This window comes from Scophthalmus maximus, chromosome 22 (genome assembly GCF_022379125.1).
Source record: "Scophthalmus maximus strain ysfricsl-2021 chromosome 22, ASM2237912v1, whole genome shotgun sequence".
In the NCBI taxonomy this organism is placed as follows: Eukaryota; Metazoa; Chordata; class Actinopteri; order Pleuronectiformes; family Scophthalmidae; genus Scophthalmus; species Scophthalmus maximus.
In genome coordinates, this window is record NC_061536.1 from 6939939 (window position 1) to 6960658 (window position 20720).

Sequence of the window (20720 nt, forward strand, 5' to 3'; positions counted from 1 at the left end):
GACCTCCTGCAATCCTCACGACGACATTCAGATGTCGGATTTCTCTGTGAGGCGTGCGTGTGCGAAAGCTTGTATGTGTGTGTTTGGGCTCTGAGAATGAGTCACATTTAAGGATATGAGCAAACTAAGTCTCTGTGTTTCTCCATTCCAATTAGGTGCAGGGTTTTTTGTTCTGATCACACTAAGGCACTCCAGATTAGTTCCCAAAATCGGCCTGCCCGTGGACAGCCTGATTCAATTGGCTGCTGTTAATACACAGATTAGGGAACTCTCTTTGCATCCTAATCCTCCCCGCTTCGTTCTCCCTTGTCGCGGAACGGGGAAGGTGTGTGAGAACAGGTTAGCCAATAGCAGGCATTCATTGCAGGATTACACTTGCAAGGGCAACTTTAAGCCTGTGTAATTTGGTTGTTGGAGAGGTGGTGTGAAAATGATGGTATATCAGTGAGCTTGTGATTGTTACTTACTGATTGGAGTTGCCTCGACTAATTTTCAAGGAGAGAAGAAAAAAAAATGAAAGAAAAAAACCATTTAGTAAGCTAAAGCCTGGACACAATTTGTTGAAATTGGAACAAATAAAATTGTAGCAAACAAGCAAAAAATTTAATAAAACTAATTAACAATATGGACTAATTGTGGACATATATATTGTAAATTTATGGGAAATCAGTTCAAATAATTAGTTAAAAGTAATCATTTGAAATAAATAGATCGAATGAATGGATAAATAAACACTTTCCTTGATAAAAATGATGAAAATAATGTTTTTAATACATAGTGGTGTCAATGAATGGGGTTTCTTGAATTCATCTGACAGGGCTGTGGCAGTTCATCTGACAAATACATTTTGGGGCTACCACACTGTAATAGCGTGTCAAAGGTGTCGATTTAGCAATACAATTTTAGTGACAGATTATATGAATTGTATAAAGTATATGAGTACAGTATATTCTTTCACACGTTTGATAGGACACTGTCTAGCCACCGGCCCGGAAACTCGGTAAACACTTCCATATCTGAGCAAGAGGGGGAGCAGTGAGCGGCTGTGAAACACACTGTAACTGCAGCAGACAGACGCCTTGAAATCTGAAGTGACAGCTGCTTTCAAAGCAAACAGGACGAGCCCCCCCCCCCCCCCCCCCCCCCCCCTCCTGCAGGCTACAAACAAAGTCCTTATTGGATATTGCAGAGAATGTGAAGAGCCAAAACGTCAGCGCGTTAGCCTACTCTTCCTCCTGCATATATATTTCACACCGGCTGAGCGGGTGAATCGTGCAATTCACACATATGTGTGGAAGATGCAGCCATCTCAATGCCTGAGGAGCTGGGGTGCTCGATGGCTTGCGTGTGCCGTGTTAAGTGGCGTGCACTTTAGACTCTGTGTGAGTCTGTTACTGTCCAATAAAGAGGCGATGTACATCACCATTAAAATCTCTGAAAATCCCCTAAGAGCTGCTTCCAACGGCTGGTGACGATCAATTATTTATCTGCCTCAGTGCATGTTTTAAGCTCAGTGTGTTATTTATTCATATCCCAGGTGAAGTGTCCAATCCCTTGTTTGTGTATACTTGTCAGTGAAGTGGATGACTTATCTAGTTGAACGTCTTTGGTTGAGTGTTGAGTTCTTCCTTGGTTTTGCTGGTCAGAATAAGTGAGGAAATAAAATACTTGGGAAATAGCTTGTCTTTTTTTTTTCTACTTGGCTGGTGATGAGGCTTGTCATATTCTGCCTCTGATTTTCAACTTGGCTACCATGCTGAAAAATTGACATTTAAAATATGAGTAATTTGACCTCACAAGAGGTAGGCAGCTTTCAACAGCCAGTCTCAATACCTCAGGGCCCGTCCCACACAGGCCACACCTGGTACACTGTGGTTGTCCCTGGAGGTACACTGGGTCACACCTCCTACAAAGAACACAGGTACATCTCCACTCCAGGGAGTAACCCAACCTATCCAAGAATCTGCTCCTCCTTCGGGAGCAGTTCCCTATTATTGCTCAGGCACGCCATGGCCCTGCACATACGCACATACAACCATGGCTCGTATTCCCATTGTACTCTGAATGGTGCAATTCATTCAAATGAGGACAGGATACTACTGAACTGACGTCTTTGGCCTTGCTGTGATTTTAGTGCAAAAGAAAAAAGTCTGACCTGGAGCACATGTACTGTAAAGCCTTTCATCAATCCATTGTTAGAGAAAGTAGGCGTATACCTGTACATACATGCAGAGTGGAACAAGAGAGTAGAACGGTGAAAGTACATGCTTGCGTGGATGCAAATGTGTATATGCATGCAGTTATGTGAGCTGGCAAGACGCCAAGCAAACCTATAATTAAATCACTCATCGTGAACACTGTGATATATTCAGAAACATGTTTTCAACTTACTGTTTCCTCCTGAGCTCTGACATGACACACACATGAAGGGGACAGGGACTTCAAGTATCGCACAGCATGTATACACAGTCTGCATGATGAATGTCCGTGAACCGAAACTCTTCATTCAAATATCAAAAAGTCCATTCACCACCAGACTGTTTGTGTCTCTCCATTTCTATGCATTCAGGCCACGAATGTAATGCTAGCCTTGCGGCACACAGGGCAGCCTACCTCTCTGTCCCTTTGTTCGGCGTACGTGTGACAAGGGCACAATAGAGTGGCGGACAATAGGCCACTTTATTGAGTGACTGGCAGCGAGTGGGATACATCCCCGATCGTCTGTCACTCTGCAGCCTCGCGCAGCCCAAAGGCTCATGGGCAGTGTCAGGTTGCACTCTCCCGTGACGGAGAGGCAAAGACACCCGCTGCCATATTGGAAAATCTGGGAGAGGTCACGGAGGTCAACATTATAAAAAGACACACTCAAAACAGTGGGGAGGGTTGAACGGGGGATATTTACACACCCTCTAATATCAACTTTATCAGTTGATTTTAACACTTAATCATCAGTACTGTCTTTACTTTTAGATTTGAATGTGTTTTCTAATATATACAGTATGTATGGTCGTTATTGTAAGAACAGGTCATATCAGGGAAACTGCTGAACCTCACAGTCTTTTTGAAAAGGTTAAATATGTGACTGAGTCTAAAAGAGCCAATTTAATTTTGTATCTAAAAGTGAATTATCAATTACTGAAATAATGAGTTCATGCAGTAAATTTCTTTCATCAACATCGTGTGTGTGTGTGTGTGTGTGTGTGTGTGTGTGTGTGTGTGTGTGTGTGTGTGTGTGTGTGTGTGTGTGTGTGTGTGTGTGTGTGTGTGTGTGTGTGTGTGTGTGTGTGTGTGTGTTTTCCCACCTTGTCACGGTCAGCTGACTACCTGTCAGTCATTGCCAGGACCTTCTGGTCTGACATCAGCACAGGTTTGATGAATAACATCCAGGCTATGTCTGCAAATTTGTTATATCGTGCATACTTAAATGAATAATCTCATGTAGTCCTGATATATAAATATTCAAATCTGGCACGGAAGTATAGAAACTTTTGCCTTACATTTGTCATGATGACGTTTAAACTGATTGCACACAGAAAAACAATACCGATCTATCTATCTATCTATCTATCTATCTATCTCTCGATCTATCTCTCGATTTATCCACCTACCTACCTACCTGTATGTCTGTCTGCCTATCTATCTATCTATCTATCTATTTATCTATCTATCTACCTCCCTACCTACGTATCTATCTATATAATTTAGAATAGAAGTTTTCCATACAATGAAACATTACACAATTATCTTTTTTACTTTCTCTCTCTTGCACACACACACACACACACACACACACACACACACACACACACACTGTGCTGTGGATACATCTTCTGAACTAAACTCATAATGGGACCCATAATGTGTATTCTCACTCCCTGGTAGCTGCTGTCAGTGAACTCATCTCGTAATTCCGCCGCTGTTTGCTCTGCTCCGAGGCCTCTCACACATTTTTGCATGAGTAGCTTACAAACTGCTCCATTTCTCTCTCTCTCTCTCTCTCTCTCTCTGTGAGGTGGGGGCAGAGAGAGAGAGAGAGAGAGAGAGAGGGAGGGAGGGAGCTACTAGCTGCAGACATCATTAGGAGCGAGACGCTTTCCACCGTCCGCGCCGGAGCAGAGCAGGGGAGCCCTGGCAACAAGGAGCCCGTCACACCCGACAGTAAGTCCCACAGAGCTGCTCTCCTCCAGCCTTGTCATTGCGTCGCTCTTATTTTATTTGACCGCAGCCACTTCCCCCCCGTCTCTCTTCTGTTGTTAAGAGGAAAATGGCTGGGAGAACCGGGGCAGGGTGGCGCTGACTCTGCGCTCCGCTTTTTTCTTTTTACTTCAAAAGCCTCGTGAACATGTTTAACTTTCACCTCCTGACCCTCGTTGTTATAAGTGGCGGGGGGGGGGGGGGGGGGGGGGGGCGTGTGTGCGTGCCGCTGTCACGGCGGGACGTTAATGTAAAGTAGTAGTTCGCGGAGCAGGGGGAGGTTGGGGTTTTTTTTTTCTGGCCGAGCGAGGAGCGCGTCCGCCGGGGCGAGCCCGAGCCGAGCGCCGCACTTCCACGGTGAACTGCGCCACTTCGACCTCGGCTCAAACATTGGCTCTTCGCAGACTTCGTTTATCTCAGCGGTAAAACACACACACACACACACACACACACACACACACCCGCCGGAGAGCGTCGCCTCGGGCCGGACGCGTCTTCTCTCCGAACTCTCCCCGCGCCGACGGGGACCGTCGAAGACGAGCGGCGCATTTGTAAATCGCGGAAGTGTCGAGGCGAACTACTTACACACGAGCCGTGCGGCGTTCGCGTGAAGAGGGAAAAAACACAAAAACCCGCACTCCCACCAGTTCAGCGTGTTTCGACACTTTGTTTCGGTTGGTTTCATTTGTTGTAACATTTTTTAGTTTTGTTTTGTTTTGGGTTTTTTTTCACATCGCCAGCTGGTCGCAGAGGACACGAAGGGGTTGTGATCGCTCCTCGGACTGCCCGTGATGTCATTCATCCGAGCTTGGACCATTATATAACGGGACTGTAGGGAAAGCCTGCGATAGCGGACTATTTTTACTCTGTTTACACCTCGGAGTTGCTCTCGGGGTAGGCTCTGGGATGCTCCACTCCCATTATGAATTTAATACGGCGTCCGAACGAGACCGAGTGGATGGACGAACGCAACTGCTGAGGATGGAAAAAAATAAGAAAGACAGAAAGAAAGAAAGAAAGAAGCTGCACTCGTCTCGTCAGACGCGCGCAACCGCGCAGCTTCCGCTCGTGTGACGGCGCCTGTGCAGCTATTTGCACTTTTGAGCAGCTTTACTTGTTGATCGCGTCTCTCGTGTCCTGCAGCCTGTTGACTTGCTTTCTTTTCCCCTAAGGCAGCGAATGTACCAGTCGTCCCGCAGGGACACCCTTCAAACATGTCACCGAGAGGCTATTAGTCACAGCTCTGACGGCATATGCAGTATTAATATAAATTATGAAACACGTGCACCCGATATATTCGACCCCCATGCACAAGTCGACTTCAACGCAAATTACATCCCATTTCTGGCCAAGTGTGCACATTTTGGGGACTTTGCATTTGCGTTTAGGCAGTGAAAAATGAGGGCAGCGCGCAAGGAGAATAATAATAGTAGCAATAATAATAATATTAATAATAAATGCAAGGAAAACAATAGGGCCTTCGCCAGCATCCAGCCAGTCGGTGCTCAGGCCCTAATTATGAAACACATGCACCCAATATATGAATGCATTAATCATTAACTTACTATTAAGAACATCAAACGGGTCCACGCACAGCATAAATTTTTTTTGCACCCCAATCTTTTACCTTTACCTAGACAACATTCATTTAATGTAGGTTGAAATGAGAAAGCCGAGCCCAAGCCACCTTTACAAAAAATACAAATTCGACTAGTATTTATGGCATTCGAATAGTATTGATTTATCTGATATTAGAGTTAAATTATACTTTTACAGCGTATACAATGGCTATGACGTCGAATCAGTTTGCCCAGGTTCGTTTAACTCTGCGACCGAGGTAGTTACGTCGTGAGTAGCGACGGAGTGAAGTTGAAGAAACTTACGAGAGCTCAGAGCACACGGTGAGGTTGAACGGTTGTAGTTTTGACGTGGGCTACGACCCACAGTAGCCTGCAAACTTAAATTGCCGGCGAATCTCGTAGCCTATCAACCGCCGTGCACTGTGCAGGCGGCCAGGAGGGACTACTTTTTTGTATTCGTTAAAAAAAAATGCTTTTTTGACGAAATAAAAATATCTAATTGTAGCATGTCTATTTCTATCATTTCGCCATACTTGTAACCGTAATATAAAAGCAATAGCTCACTTCAGGCCGAGATATACGCTCATTATATCGCAGTTAAGGGGGTCGCCGACCCGACTCGAAGCGGAGGGCCGAACAACGCCCCTTAGCTGTGATATAATGACCGTATACCACGGCCTGTCGTGAGCTATTGCTTAAATATACATGTCTTAAATTGATAAAATAAGATGAGAGAAAAGATAGGAATTTAATAATGTCATGCAGGGGAAATTTACTAAATTGACACCACAAATTGCTAATTTGCATAGTTACTTTGGGTTTGCCAATGAGTGGGAGGGAAATAAAGGAAACTGTATCGGGAAAAGTAAAGTGAGGAGTTGTAATCAGGCAACAGTTGGAGATCAAGGAGTTTCAGATTAGAGCAACAAAGACTTTGATTGGGTACCTAAGAGCAGCAGGTTTAATAGTTTTATATTCTATCAAAGTTATTTATATGGCGAACATGAAGGCTTTTGCGACACGGAAAGACAAAACTATAGTGCTCCATTGTGCCACCATGCCACTGTGGCATGGTCGCGCGCACACACACACACACACACACACACACACACACACACACACACACACACACACACACACACACACACACACACACACACACACACACACACACACACACACACACACACACACACACACACACACACACACACACACACACACACACACACACACACACACACACACACACACACACACACACACACACACACACACACACACACACACACACACACACACACACACACACACACACACACTGCGTTTGCACTTTACCACTGCCACCATGGCCTATGATTTCAGCCGCCACTCACTTTCAAATGGTAATGAGAGGCAATTAGACGCCGATGTGTCCTAATCACAAGCCATTTAACTGAGCCTGGCTAATTTGTCAGAGCCATATGTGTGCACCGACCCACACACCCAAACCCATGTGAACACACACACACACACACACACACACACACACACACACACACACACACACACACACACACACACACATCTGCGAGATCATGCCACAGTGTTGTCTTTGGTGCCCATATAAGAGAAAAGAGGAAAATTGTGTGTAAGTGTGTCTGTGTGTGTGTGGTCGAGGGAGACAGAGGGAGATTTCCAGGTTACAGTTTGGTGGACATTTCAGGGTTGAATGAATGCGAGACAGAAATGGCTTCAACCTGCGAGTACAGGCAGCGGCAGAGTGAATGATGGGTGGGAGGAGAAAACAGATTGAATCAGTCACCTGAAACACATGTATGTGGGCGTCTTTGTATATTTATAGAGAAATTAGTTGGAGCCGCGGCACTTACTGTCAACGTTTGCATGGAGAATAACTTTGACAGGTTACACACTGCAGGCATGAGGTGTAGTGGAGTGTAAACGCACAGAAGCTCCTTACCCCCCCCCCCTTCTCAAAATCTGAAATAGCTTTTACTCACATCCCCCGAGATGTTTGGCGTCTGCATTGGTGAGTAAATGTTCTTGTAGGCTTTTGCTCGCGTTGTCTGCTGGCACATCACGGCGTCTCCTTGTGAACACTCATGAAAACGGAGAAACCCTGCACTGCACTAACGTCTGCAAACGTTTTCGGTGGTTCCGGGGCAGAACAGTATGCCACTGGTTTCCCATTCTGTCTAGCAAAAGTTTAATAATAATGCAACAGAATCTCAGAATCTCCTATATGCAAAGTTTTCCAGATGTACCCTTTTGTTTGCCTCTACAGACCTCACTGCAAACTCTCATCTACACACATCGAGCATGTTGCAAAGAGGAGACAGTTGTTTGAATAATGAAAACAAGTTGATTTAGCTCTAGTCTTTAGAGATAACTGTACACTGAAAGGAGACAAAATGCACACAAGCGATGTTTGTTTTAGGAAGACACAGTGTTCAGCATGTTCATTCGATTTCCCTCTCCGGTTTCCGTCGTCCCGCCTCTCCTGATAATTGTTTCCATGTTTTATGTTACTGTCGCACACAAACCTCATGTTTGATGTGGGAAAAATGAGAAGGATGCCAACCTCTATGTTCTGCATTCACACCAGACTGCTGTGACAGGTTAATCCTCTGTGTTCTCCTTCTATACAAGAGGCGTGAGATACAGTACACAGAGAGAGCGGCGATAGTATGGGCTTCCAAGTGGGACGAAACAAAAGTGCATGTGTGTGTGAGAGAACATTTTTTTTTTTTTTTTTTTTGGAAAAGTATAGCATGGGGGAAGATCAAGAGATTGAGCTGTCTCGTTGAACCGTGCAGTGCGCTCAGACCTTTTCAGCTTTTTTCCTTTCATCCTCCTCTATTCATGAGGGCACAATATACACATGCATTCACACAAGAGAAAGGGCACACCCACGTACACACACACACACAGCATACTGTTTTTCAAGTGAATCAATGAAAGTTTTTTTGTATTTTGTTTGAAAGAACATTCCACCGTCAGTGTTTTTGTGTGCCGTGCATTTTTTTGTCTGCTATGGCATCTCTATAAAGACAGCAGACTTGGAAGTTCCATTAGTTTTTCCTCAAGCATTCATCATTACATTCAGACAGGATGGCTGTTTGTCTGTCGATCATACTTGTGGATTTCGTGTGTGTGTGTGTGTGTGTGTGTGTGTGTGTGTGTGTGTGTGTGTGTGTGTGTGTGTGTGTGTGTGTGTGTGTGTGTGTGTGTGTGTGTGTGTGTGTGTGTGTGTGTGTGTGTGTGTGTGTGTGTGTGTGTGTGTGTGTGTGTGAGAGAGAGAGAGAGCATTATAGTGCATTCACAATCTTGCTGGCCTGGTGACCCTGTGTGCATTTGAAGTGGCAATCTACTCTAATGTATGAATGACAGACAGAGAGTGGCGGGGCGGGGGAGTGGGCGTTTTAAGCCATCCTGCAAACTTGTGGCACGCTGTTGGGTCGATAAGCCGCTACATGGCTCAATAACCATGTGAGAAAGGGAAGCTGGCTTTGGGACTTCACTTCTGCTGTGTGTTGGGTTTGGGTCTGTAACCTGGAGGACATCAGTGTAGATGACATGATATACAGTTGTCTATATGCCTAGCAGGTTGCTGTGAAAGGCCGAATTGGATTGAAGAGCGTAAAGCATCTTCATGTTGAAAAAACGAAAAACAAGTGTTCCGTCTACAGATTTGAGTTTCTGCATCAACTCGAATCAAGTCGTCGGATCGGCTAAGCTCCTCAGAGCTTTTTAATAAACTCTCACTTGCAAGATTTTACCGTGCCTGCAGCTCTACATCAAATGTGATATTTCATGTAAATCATCATGCAATAGTTAATTCAGGGTTCCTCCTGTGATCTCTCCGCCTTGATTCATATTTTATTGCATTCCACCCTAAGCCTGGCTGAGAGGAAATGGGTATTTTAAGGGTTTTCTTGGCCTTTGAGGGCAAAGTTAAATGTGGGAGAACCAAACAGATAACTGTTCGCTCTATATGGGTTCCTCTATGCTTATTGGCGTTACACATAGAAATGTTCAGATTCCGATACCAGCATCGGAAATGCCTCTGATACTGCTGAAAATGCTGGGTCGTCATTGGCTAGTACGCAAATCTGTGCACCGATCCGATAACACATCTTTAAAGTAGTTTCACCCAGATAAAATTGCAATTTTCTTTTCCCAGAATTGTTTTTCATTCCTCGATAGAAGGTTAGTAGAATACAGCTAGGATAGGCTATATAAGTTGGTATCGGATTGGTACTAGGTATCTGCCGATACGCAAAGTCCATGTATCGGTATTTGGAAAGGAAAAATGGTATCGGAACATCTCTAATTATTTAGTGCATGACAGAGCAGTAGCTCTAAGCTCTTTCAACTGTGGCTCGCCAAAGCCACTGGCCTTTTTTGGGGGATTGGAATGTTGTGTTGTTGCTGAATTTGTTGTCCTCCAAGTCCATTGTCTAAATAATATTTCTACTCATCTCCCCACTTGAAAAACATGATATTGTGTCATGTACTTTTCTACCTCTGTTGTTCCCGTCAGTCTTCCAAGTCTACATGACTTGATCTCCTCTTCCCTTCTGCAAGCCTCGTCTTCTCTGCCTTATCCTTATCAGAGGCAGTGGAGGATTACAGTATAGGGAAGTTGACAAAGACTGGCAGTCAGACAGATCCTACAGGCTCTTCTCCTCCCCACAGAGCCCCAGGCCTGAGACATGGATAAGCCGACAACCTAGGACGCAGTCAGATAGATTGTGATGGGGAAGAGAGATGAAAGAAGAATGCTGGGAGCTGGGGTCTTACACACAGCGCAGACTGTAGCAGAATGGTGGAAATTACTTGCATAATATCTTTGTATCGATTTTGATAAAAGTTTAGGAGCAACTGATCAATTGGGGCAGGGACAATTGAGGACAAACAAAAGTTATATCTTAGGTTGCAAAGCCCCTAGACCATCAGCTGCAAGTTGGGTGTGTGAGTATCAACAATTACTTAAGTTGAAGCCAGGAGGATATGCATTGAGAGAGAGGAATTCAATAACAGGAAAATGGCCAGTGATAGAAACAATCCCTGGAATACCAAAACCCACCCTTCACCAATGTTGTTCTTGGCACCAACCCTTCTTTCCATTACTACTGTTTACTCCGGAGGATGCTGATGTCAAGTCTCAGCACATGCCAGCTTGGGATGAGTCAGTGCAGTGAGCATCCCAAAACATCTGATTTCATCGATGATCCATGATTTGGCATGTGCAGTGAAGTGCAGGCATTCCAGTATGCTCTTGGCCAGTTGCTAAACTCCCATCAGCGTCAATTTTGACAATACATCAGTGAATGAAAACAGAGGGCGTGGGTCACCATATGGTCAGGGGGGCCCACATTGAATGAGAGGCCGAGACGGGCCTGTGCAACTAAAACCACGGGCAATATTTAAAACGGCGTGTGTAAGGCTGAAACTATTTCCTCTCTGATATTAGCTGTGGTGTGGTTTGAATAGAGCAAGTTGCTGGATCGCAGGCTTCGTCAGTCTGTCCCTCCGTCTGCCGGTTGCTAGCTGTGGCTTGGCCAATTTATCCTTTTTTTACTGGATGACTGAGTGGATGCCTGGCCGCGGATCAGCTTCATCTGGCTGGACGTTGGGCTAGATGCTTGGCTGCGGTCTATCGAGCTGAGAAGCTTTCTGGATACACGTCTGGCTGACTGGATGACTTATCGGCTATTATTTCTGCCCATTCCTTTCGCTACGTAGTAAGCTCGTTGACATTGGAATAGGGACATTTGGCTAGCAGAGTCGGGGAGGTGTGCTAAAACACTGCAGCAGAGATAAAAAAAACCTTGTGGGCCAGGATGTTCCCTGCCCGCCCGTGAGCCTCACGAGTCAATCACCGATTACAATATAAGGGCGTTTTTGGCGGGTGTCTCTTTCTCTTTCCTAGACTATAATCTTTGATGATAGATTATAGTTTCACAGAGTTTTTCTAGTGGCCTGCTACTACTGCCAAGAACCACCCCTCCAAAGTAACTGGATTGTATACGTTGTTGGCTGAGGAGGGGCAAGGTAATTTGAGCCATATATTACACAGACATGTTTTAGGAGGGTGGTATCACTTGCACTGCTTTGTAGAGCAAAAGTGCAGTGAAAGACAAATATAGCAGGACTGTACGTACATAGAAATGAAATTTGTCTCATTTGTTCCTGCTACAATGCTTGTCTGCTCTTTTAAGGTGAGCTGCCCATGTCCAAAAAGCATTTCACTAGGGGTTCAGTTTGAACATGTGCTGAAGGAATATGAAAAATGGTCTAACTCTCTGCGTGTACATGTGTATATATTGTGTGTGTATGTATGCTTTCACACGTTCGTGACCTGGGCGTTTCTTTGTGTATTTGTGTCTTTAATCAGGTACTTTTGTGCTTGTGCATGCTTTTGTCTGCCGCACATTGAGCTTTTGTTTTTGCCGGTGGGTTCATCAGAGAGTAGCAGGGTCAAGGGAAGAGCTGCGACACAGATAAATGAGGTTAATGTGAGGTTTCACCGTTGCCTGGCCAGCCCTGCGTCATTGACACTATCATCTGCAATCAGCCGCCCCTGTGAGGAAACTAGGCTGCAAAATGGCTCAGTGTCACACCTGCCCTGGATGTGTGCTGTACAATGTTTATGGCCATGCATGCTGTAAGGAAACTTTTGCAAAAAGTCTCACCACTCGCATCAAATCTCAGATTTATCGACATAGCTCATACATTACTTTCGTAATTTACACATTCATAGCAGATGTGGGTATGAGCATACATACGTCACACACACGCACACACACACACACACACACACACACACACACACACACACACACACACACACACACACACACACACACACACACACACACACACACACACACACACACACACTTGCTGCAGCTGTGCTTATGCTAGTGTGCACACCCACTGCAGGGGCTTGCCCAGAGAAAATACCTGTGGTAGGAGAAGAGAGTTGACCTAATGGGAAATTACTAGGCATCCTCATCAGACCAAAATAACTATTTTTTAACATTCCATAACCTTAATGGTTCTTACGGGAACTTTTTAACTTCCCACATGTCAGATCTCAGTAAGCCATAGTCGGAGGATCAGGTGGTATGAGAATCCGCATCAAAGGATAAGTAGGTATTAATTAAACCCATATCTCAGGGAAAATTACTGGAAAATCCGTGACGGGTGCTGCTCGTAATGCCAAAAATATGTGTCCATATAATCTATGTAATAATGTGTTGCAGTGTGGTATGTTGTGTTGATGTGTAGGATTCGCTTTGTAGTTGTTATATTCATCCAAACCGTGGTATAGACCCTTGTAAAAGAATGTGCATATTTCCTTCTTCAAATTGAGGTTTGAATGTAAATTTTAACTTGTTCTCAGATGAAGGTCCAAGATTTCAGATGTTTCCGCTTTGCTAATGGTTTGGTTTCTATGAAGTGCTTAAAAAACCGCCACAGTGATTAAGGCCTCTGCTAATAAAAAGGCAGGATCTAACGTTTACTGTCAGTCGTTGAAGCAGCTTTTGCACACTTCACTATTTTCCTTCGATAACATGCCCCATTAATGTCACAGCAGTGAAGTTCAGTTTTTTGAGCGTGCGTGCCACGTTTACTGCAACGTGTGATCGGTAATGCATTCTGAAAGTGTTATTACAATATTTCCCGCAGCACTTGAAGGCATCCTGCATCAAGACAGATTCTGAACGGGTTCCTACTATGCCTGCCTGTCAGATGTGTGTCGCTAACAACTTACCTAAAAAGAACCGCCGAACTTCCCCATTCCTATCAAACCGCTCACCACCAATCAGCCTCAAAACCCGACAACAGAAAATCTGTTTGAGTGAAAAAGATGCTTTTTCTCCCCGTTCCTCCTTCAGCCCAGTGCTTTGGGTTTCTGAGGCGAGCGCCCAGTCATCTCGGTTTAATGCTACATGACGTGCCATTAGCCATGTGCCCCCACCCTACCTCTCGAACAGCTGCCTTAGGTGGATAGCTGAGTGCATTTGCAACCTGACAGGACACGCTACCTAACTGTAAACTACTGGATGGGGAAGGGGGGGGGGGGGGTGGAAGTACAGAGGTAGTGTAACCCTTTAAGATGGACTTCATGGATGCCATTTACACTTAAGCAAGAGGACTGGTGTTAGTGTGTGTCTCTGTGTGTTGGGGGGTGGGGGAGTTGTGGATCATGGGTCCAGTCATTGTGAGTAACACCGTGCAGAATTCATGTTGTGTCAACCAAAAATACGACTTTCGTAACCGCCATCACTATTGTAGCACACATTTATACTCACGGTACATCTTCTTACACTTCATCAACCTGATCTGTCCATGTAGAGGAAACTGCGGATGGCAGACACAAGCTGTTTTCAGACATGAACTCATTGGGTCCAGCGTGGGACCCAGACGAATTCTGGGAGCTCATTTCAGTCGCCCTGCCAGAATACTGAAGTCTGGCAGGGATATTTTCTGGATTTTGCCGTTCACATGGCGAACGCAGCAGGAGATTGTCCGAGTCAGACGTGTTCACACCAACTGGAAATTGGACACGCAGTCATGCGAAGGGCGGCGCCTGGGTAGAGGGCCCACTCGCTCGCCCTGGTTCTCTGAGATGTTCATGCTGTAATCTCACATAGGCTCACTAGGACAGTTTTTGCGGACATTTTACTGGAGGGCTGGCAGAAAAAGTTCCGAAAAATGTCCGGAACAGCATTTGCGGACATTTGCGTTCTCACATACTGCTGTTTCAGAAAAACACTCTGAAAGCGGCCATACAGAAGAAAAATTCGGAAGCTCTATGTCAGCTGCACCATTCGGAGAGGCTGCTGCAGACTTTGTAGTGCTAAACGCAATAGGAACATGACAAAATACCCATGATGCTTTGCAAAATGTAGGCCCTAACAAGCATATTAAAATGTGGGTGTCTTTGCGTGCATGTGTTTTCATGTTTGCCAGTATGAGTATGCTTCACTTCCCATCTATCTGCTGACATGCAACAAGCCTAGACTTTATCAACATGACCCACGGGCTATCTGTACTTCATAAACATTTCTCCTGTAACTTATCATTTGTGGTGCCGCATTAACTTTTTTCTGTTTATCCGGCGGTAATGTCGAAACCGAGTGATCAATCGGGGGGAAAAAAAACACGGGACACATCCACAAGTTCAAAGATTCCCGTCGCTAAAGTGTCTTTTCAATCCCCAAATCACAACATGGAAACTCAAGTCCCCCTCTCCCCACAAACACCCTGTGATCTAATTCTCGGAAACCTTGCGCAAGGCTGCTAAGAAGTTGCTGGATTTGCAAGTTTCTGTTTGAACTTTTTTGCAAAGGTTTTTTCTCTGTCCCAGGTGTGTTTGCCAAGTGCGACACATGATTAGGGGTCCACCAAAAGTATTACAGCTCAGATCCCTCTGGTCCAGCTTTGCAGAAGAGATTTGTGGGGTTTATATTGTTGTTGTTTACTTGTAATCTTGTAAAACTGAGGCACAGTTTCATAATGCCTCGTAAAAGTAGTAAGCTTGTGTCCTGTACTCACTTATACGATTTTCTTTTTGTAAGCAAGACTTTAAAAAGGGGGGTGTGACCAGATGCGGCTCAGCTCAGGCTTTTCTAGTTTTCTTTCAGAATTACTTTTGGCTGTGATTTGCAACTTGCACCAGTGTAACTTTTCCATCTGCACGACCAAGGACGACTCTTATCATTGGCTTCTAACAGTAGAGTATTTGTTTAAGACACCAGATTTTCTAGCGAGATGAACTATTTAGTGACGGAAAACAAAAACTTCAGTCCCCCGTGAATTCTGATGCATGTGATATATGTTAAGCATTTGAGAAAATTATGCAAATGCCAAATTTAGGCCAGTGTAAGTAGCACAACTGTGCATCAAATGCACCTCCTCATTGTGAATCCGTGCAAGTGTGTCCATGTCCCTTGTGAGTCATGGGAAGATTTCCAGCCGGACTCGGTGTGAGCTGGATTCAGCTGAAATGTGTCCGAGTCTGACGATCTCAAGAGATAACCGAAGTCTGATCAAGGGTTGTTCAGTTTTGTTTTGAGCACAGAGAAAATGCGGAATGGCTCCAAATTATATACAGTATGTCAACTTTTTTGAAAAATTATTGATTTATTAAACTAGGGAAAACCAGCACTGAATATTCAATATGAATATCAGACATCACATTTCAGTATCCGAGGTGCAAACGGAGAACTTTTAGCTCTTTTCTGTCTTGGAACGGTTTGCTGTTCAGAGTACGGCTAGACCAAAGTGACATTTGAATTCTATGGGAGGGAAAAAAAAATTTCCGCTTAGAAAGTTTGCAGCTGTTTTCTGTGAAAAGTTCAGAGGTGACAAACTAAATGCACCCATGATCCCTTGACGGCGGGGAGTTGAAAAAGGGTTTTTTACAGAGAACACAGTGATGCAAGTGCTACTGGGTGGTTTTCAAAAGTAATGTCTGTCTATTCTATTACCAAAGAACTTCTCAGTAACCAGCCTTTTGCAAGTGTGTATAAATAGCAAGATGAGCGTCATGGCCACTGAATTTGACTTTAATTCAGGCCTTTATAGTCCCCAGGATATATTTTTTAGCTGTTTAATTGATTGTGTCGTTTGTTCTCAGCTGAACAGCTTTGTGTAAGCCATTCTCGAAAAATAAAATGCAGTGAAACCATATCCTCTTCGCAGTTGACTACTTGCAATTAAAAGCTGATATATTACAACTAATTCACAAAAGCTTTCTTAGATCCTAGTCACATATTTTTGTGCAACACAGAAACCTTTGAACAGTTTGTGGACCCCCTACCGAGCCCGAGGTGGGGGGCTTAATGTCTATTTGGGGTATTCACAATGCTGTTATGAAAAAAATGATGTCCACAATCCTGTCAAGTGAAAAGCAGCAGGTGATTTTATTTTATTTTTTCACCGGGGAGATGAATAGAAGGGAGGGAAGGAGATTAGAACAAAAGTCATCTCTCTTGTCTGGCCGGCACCAATAAGTTTTTGGCTCCTGTGCTCCCCTCTCCCCTGCTCCTTCTTCAGGGGAATCACTCCGGTATTGAACCAGTGCTTTGTGGGTTGAAAACGTGTGAGTGTGTGCATGTGGCTATGCGCAGTTATTGGAGCTTCTTGGATGTGTGTGTGTGTGTGTGTGTGTGTGTGTGTGTGTGTGTGTGTGTGTGTGTGTGTGTGTGTGTGTGTGTGTGTGTGTGTGTGTGTGTGTGTGTGTGTGTGTGTGTGTGTGTGTGTGTGTGTGTGTGTGTGTGTGTGTGTGTGTGTTTGAGGTGAGCTGAAAGAAACTGCAGTCATTTCACAGAGCTTCCCCACTTTCAGTCTTTTAATCATGTATAGACACTCGGGGCACTCCTGTATGTGTGTGTCTATCTGTGTGTGTGTGTGTGTGTGTGTGTTTGTGTGTGTGTGTGCGTGCATGTATGTGCGAGTGTGTGTTTGTGTGTGTTTGCACTATAGCTGTGTTAAGTACGAGAGGGTTTTGGTACAGTTTGTGTCGGAAGAGATTGCACTTGGAACTCCCTGACCCAAGACTACCCTCTATATGTGTGTGTATGTGTGTGGGCTCACACTCTTATGCGTGTATTTCCTTCTACAGAAAGGCAGATCGATCTGTATGGAATCACTGTCCTCGTTTAAACTGACTTTGTTGGCAATGATTTATTGGACTAAACTTGTTTGACTATCTGAATTTTATCAACGCGTCATTGTGAAACTGCGTCGGGACAAATAAAGTATACATAGTGCCCATATAGCACATTCAGCGTGTGTGCAGGGAATGCATTAACCCTACGACGCATTTAGATTTGGATATTTAGGGATTTAATCTTCAGTAAGTAGTAACGTCCATCTAAAATATCTCTGTGACAAAGTATGCGTGTGTGTGTGTGTGTGTTTGTGTGAGCACACATTTTATTGGTTCGCCTCTGCAACAATGAAACCTCAGTATGACCTTGTAGCAGTTTGTAGCCCCATGGTGCCAATCCCTGTGACTAACAGCCAGGCTAACATGCTGCCACAAGTAACCTCACCATTGTGCTTGACAAGAACACAATATAATATATATTAGGCCAGTGAGCTTCCACATGCCTCCCCTGTGTGTGAAGTACAGTATGTCGTAGTTTTTAAAAGTATCTGTGATGGTGAAAAAAAAATAATTGCGTGACATATTTTGATCACAATGGTAAACTCAAGGTGGCAATAATCTTTAAAAATAGAGCAGTGTTTAATCGTCAAAGTATTTCAGGATTGAAATACTACTCGCCGTAACAGGCTCACTGCAGGAGGAGAACACAATTCGCACTAACAAAATGCTCAATTATTTTGTGTGACTAGTCTCATGGGGAATCTCTCTCTCTCACCGACACACACACACACACACACAAACCGCTTCTTCTTTATCCCTTGCATTACATTCCTGTGAACCAAGCATTTTTCACATTTGACACTATTTATGAGAATAAAAACATGCAAAAGGCAAAAGAATGCGATCGTCACGATTTCACTAACCCGCTTCATTCGCGTTTGTTATCGTTAAATACAATCTGCCAGCTGCCTGAGGTGTATTGGCATTTTCCCATGGCTCATTTGTGTGTACCGTAGCTGCAGGGGGAGGAGAAGTCTCACTACACACCACCACACACTGCCTGGACCCTGGAGACAGGGATAGCAGTGCTGTACGTCTCCAGCTTGACAAGTATTGACAGTGTGGCTCACTATGGAATGCAAACAGCCAGACAGGGTGTGGCTACGCTATGTTAGCTCCTCTGACCCCGTGACCTTGGTTATGTAACTGATTTACAGTCTTTTGTCGGAGTATGCGGAGTCATGCGGCTGACATGACGCGACAGTGACAGAACCTGGATTCACGAAAAACCAGCGACTCTGACCTGAAATTCTCTGGAAGATATGAGAGTTCAGATCTCTGAAGCTGCAGCAAGCTGCGTTTTTATTTTTTGTTTTTGCTTGATCTTTTTATGATGATCTTGCAGATTTAAATGAGCAGCAATGTTGCATTCACATTTTGTTAGTGGTCATATATATATATACTGTATATACACGCACACACACACACACACACACACACAAACACACACACACACACACACACACACACACACACACACAACACTAACAGTCAAGGTTAAACAAAGATAACTGGACTTTATTTGGGTTAAGGGCAGTACAGCATGTTGGAAGTGAGCCATGACCTAGCACAGACACACACACACACACACACACACACACACACACACACACACACACACACACACACACACACACACACACACACACACACACACACACACACACACACACACACACACACACGCAACTCTGTCTCGATGTACCTCCTTTCCCTTTGTCCTCTGTCTTGGTTGTCAGACCTTGTAGCAGGATCTCGAGGGACAGCTGGCGGGGCAGTGTGAGCACCTGCACTGTGTGTGTGTGTGTGTGTGTGTGTGTGTGTGTGTGTGTGTGTGTGTGTGTGTGTGTGTGTGTGTGTGTGTGTGTGTGTGTGTGTGTGTGTGTGTGTGTGTGTGTGTGTGTGTGTGTGTGTGTGTGTGTGTGTCTTTATGATTGTGGCTATCAATGTACATCGGTGGGGTTGGGGGGGTACCTGCAGTGCTTTAGCCAAGTGTCTCTGTGTATTGGGTGTGTGTCAAGTGTGTGCATGTGAGCACCTGTGTTGCCAGCAGGAACCTGACACAGCCGCGGTGCGTCGTGACGTATGCTGGTGACTTCCTAAGGTCGTGCTGTGAACCCCATAATAATTGTTATCTTCCTACAAGTCGACTCACTTTAATGTCCAGCGCGGGTTATGAAAGTATTTGGTGCATTACAGATATATAATATATATGTATGTTGAGTAATATGCCTCGATATAAAAACTTGTTTTTCTGAAGATAATGCCGAAAAAATTGGCTTGAGGTGATTTAGAAATTGTGTCATCGTTGTTTTTCAGCGAGGAGCATGAACAACTATATAGACGGTACTGTATACTGCATAGTATTTGTCGTCCGATGGGGTGGTTCAGAGAGGCAATCAAATTTAGACCCACGACTTACAAAAGAATATCAACTGATCTATGCATCAGAATTCATTACTCCCTAAAATCAGTATCGGCATCCAGGCTCTTATTCTGCCTGTGGGTCGCTACTATCAAAATCTTTGCATTTTCCTCTTCAAAGTTAATCTTTCGGACAATATCTTTGCGTTTGACCCCCTTTCTGAAGTCACGACTCAGTAAATCTAACACACGCAAACAAAGTTAGTAGTGTTATGCGGCAGCGTCCTGTGTCTCACGACATGTGCGGTCGAGTCTGATATATTGGCAAACTTAAAAATAGCTCAATCTGATATTCCTGTTAACTCTCCGGCGTGTGCTGTCCCATGAATTAGATTTGCCTTCACACAAAGAAGAATACATTTTCTTAAACTCTACTTTAATTTGGGTTTAGCTTTAAGTGGGGCAGACAATTTGGAGATATGCCTATCCCCCTCTCCGATCAAAATATATATTTGGAGGAGTTGAAGGAGGTCTCATGAAAGCTGCTCTTTCAGCAACAGCTTGTATCCCCTCGCTCTAATACTGTGGTGGAACATCTGTAATCCACCATTACACCTGCCGTCTGCCTCGCTGTCAGATCCCTGCCCGAGAGCAGGCCTGTGGCATTAACATACTTTGCTATTCCTTTGCACTTTATTTAGCATTTGATTAAATTTGATGTATGTTTTTGATGGAATTCATTATTAGATTATATGTAGTTGAATGGACGAATTGTTTTGATTTGTCTTCTTTTGAGGAGTTTGATGCGAGGGTGTTTATGTTGTGCTCGGAAGTATTTGTGTGCTTAAAGCAAGGTGGTGAGACGATTTACTCTTTGTAAGTACGACATTGAG

General features: G+C 44.4%; 1 protein-coding gene across 3 annotated transcripts in view; it reads left to right on the forward strand.

Moving 5' to 3' along the window:
* The window catches only part of atxn1a (ataxin 1a), a 92018-nt gene that overhangs the window by 10545 nt on the left and 60753 nt on the right, over positions 1-20720 (forward strand). The window contains exon 1 of one of the 3 annotated variants that reach the window (XM_035620014.2): positions 4048-4158. The exons of the other annotated variants lie outside the window; for them this stretch is intronic. The gene's annotated coding sequence lies outside the window, so the exon portion shown is untranslated. Of the gene's footprint in view, positions 1-4047; positions 4159-20720 lie in introns of those variants that run through there. 3 annotated transcript variants of the gene reach the window in all.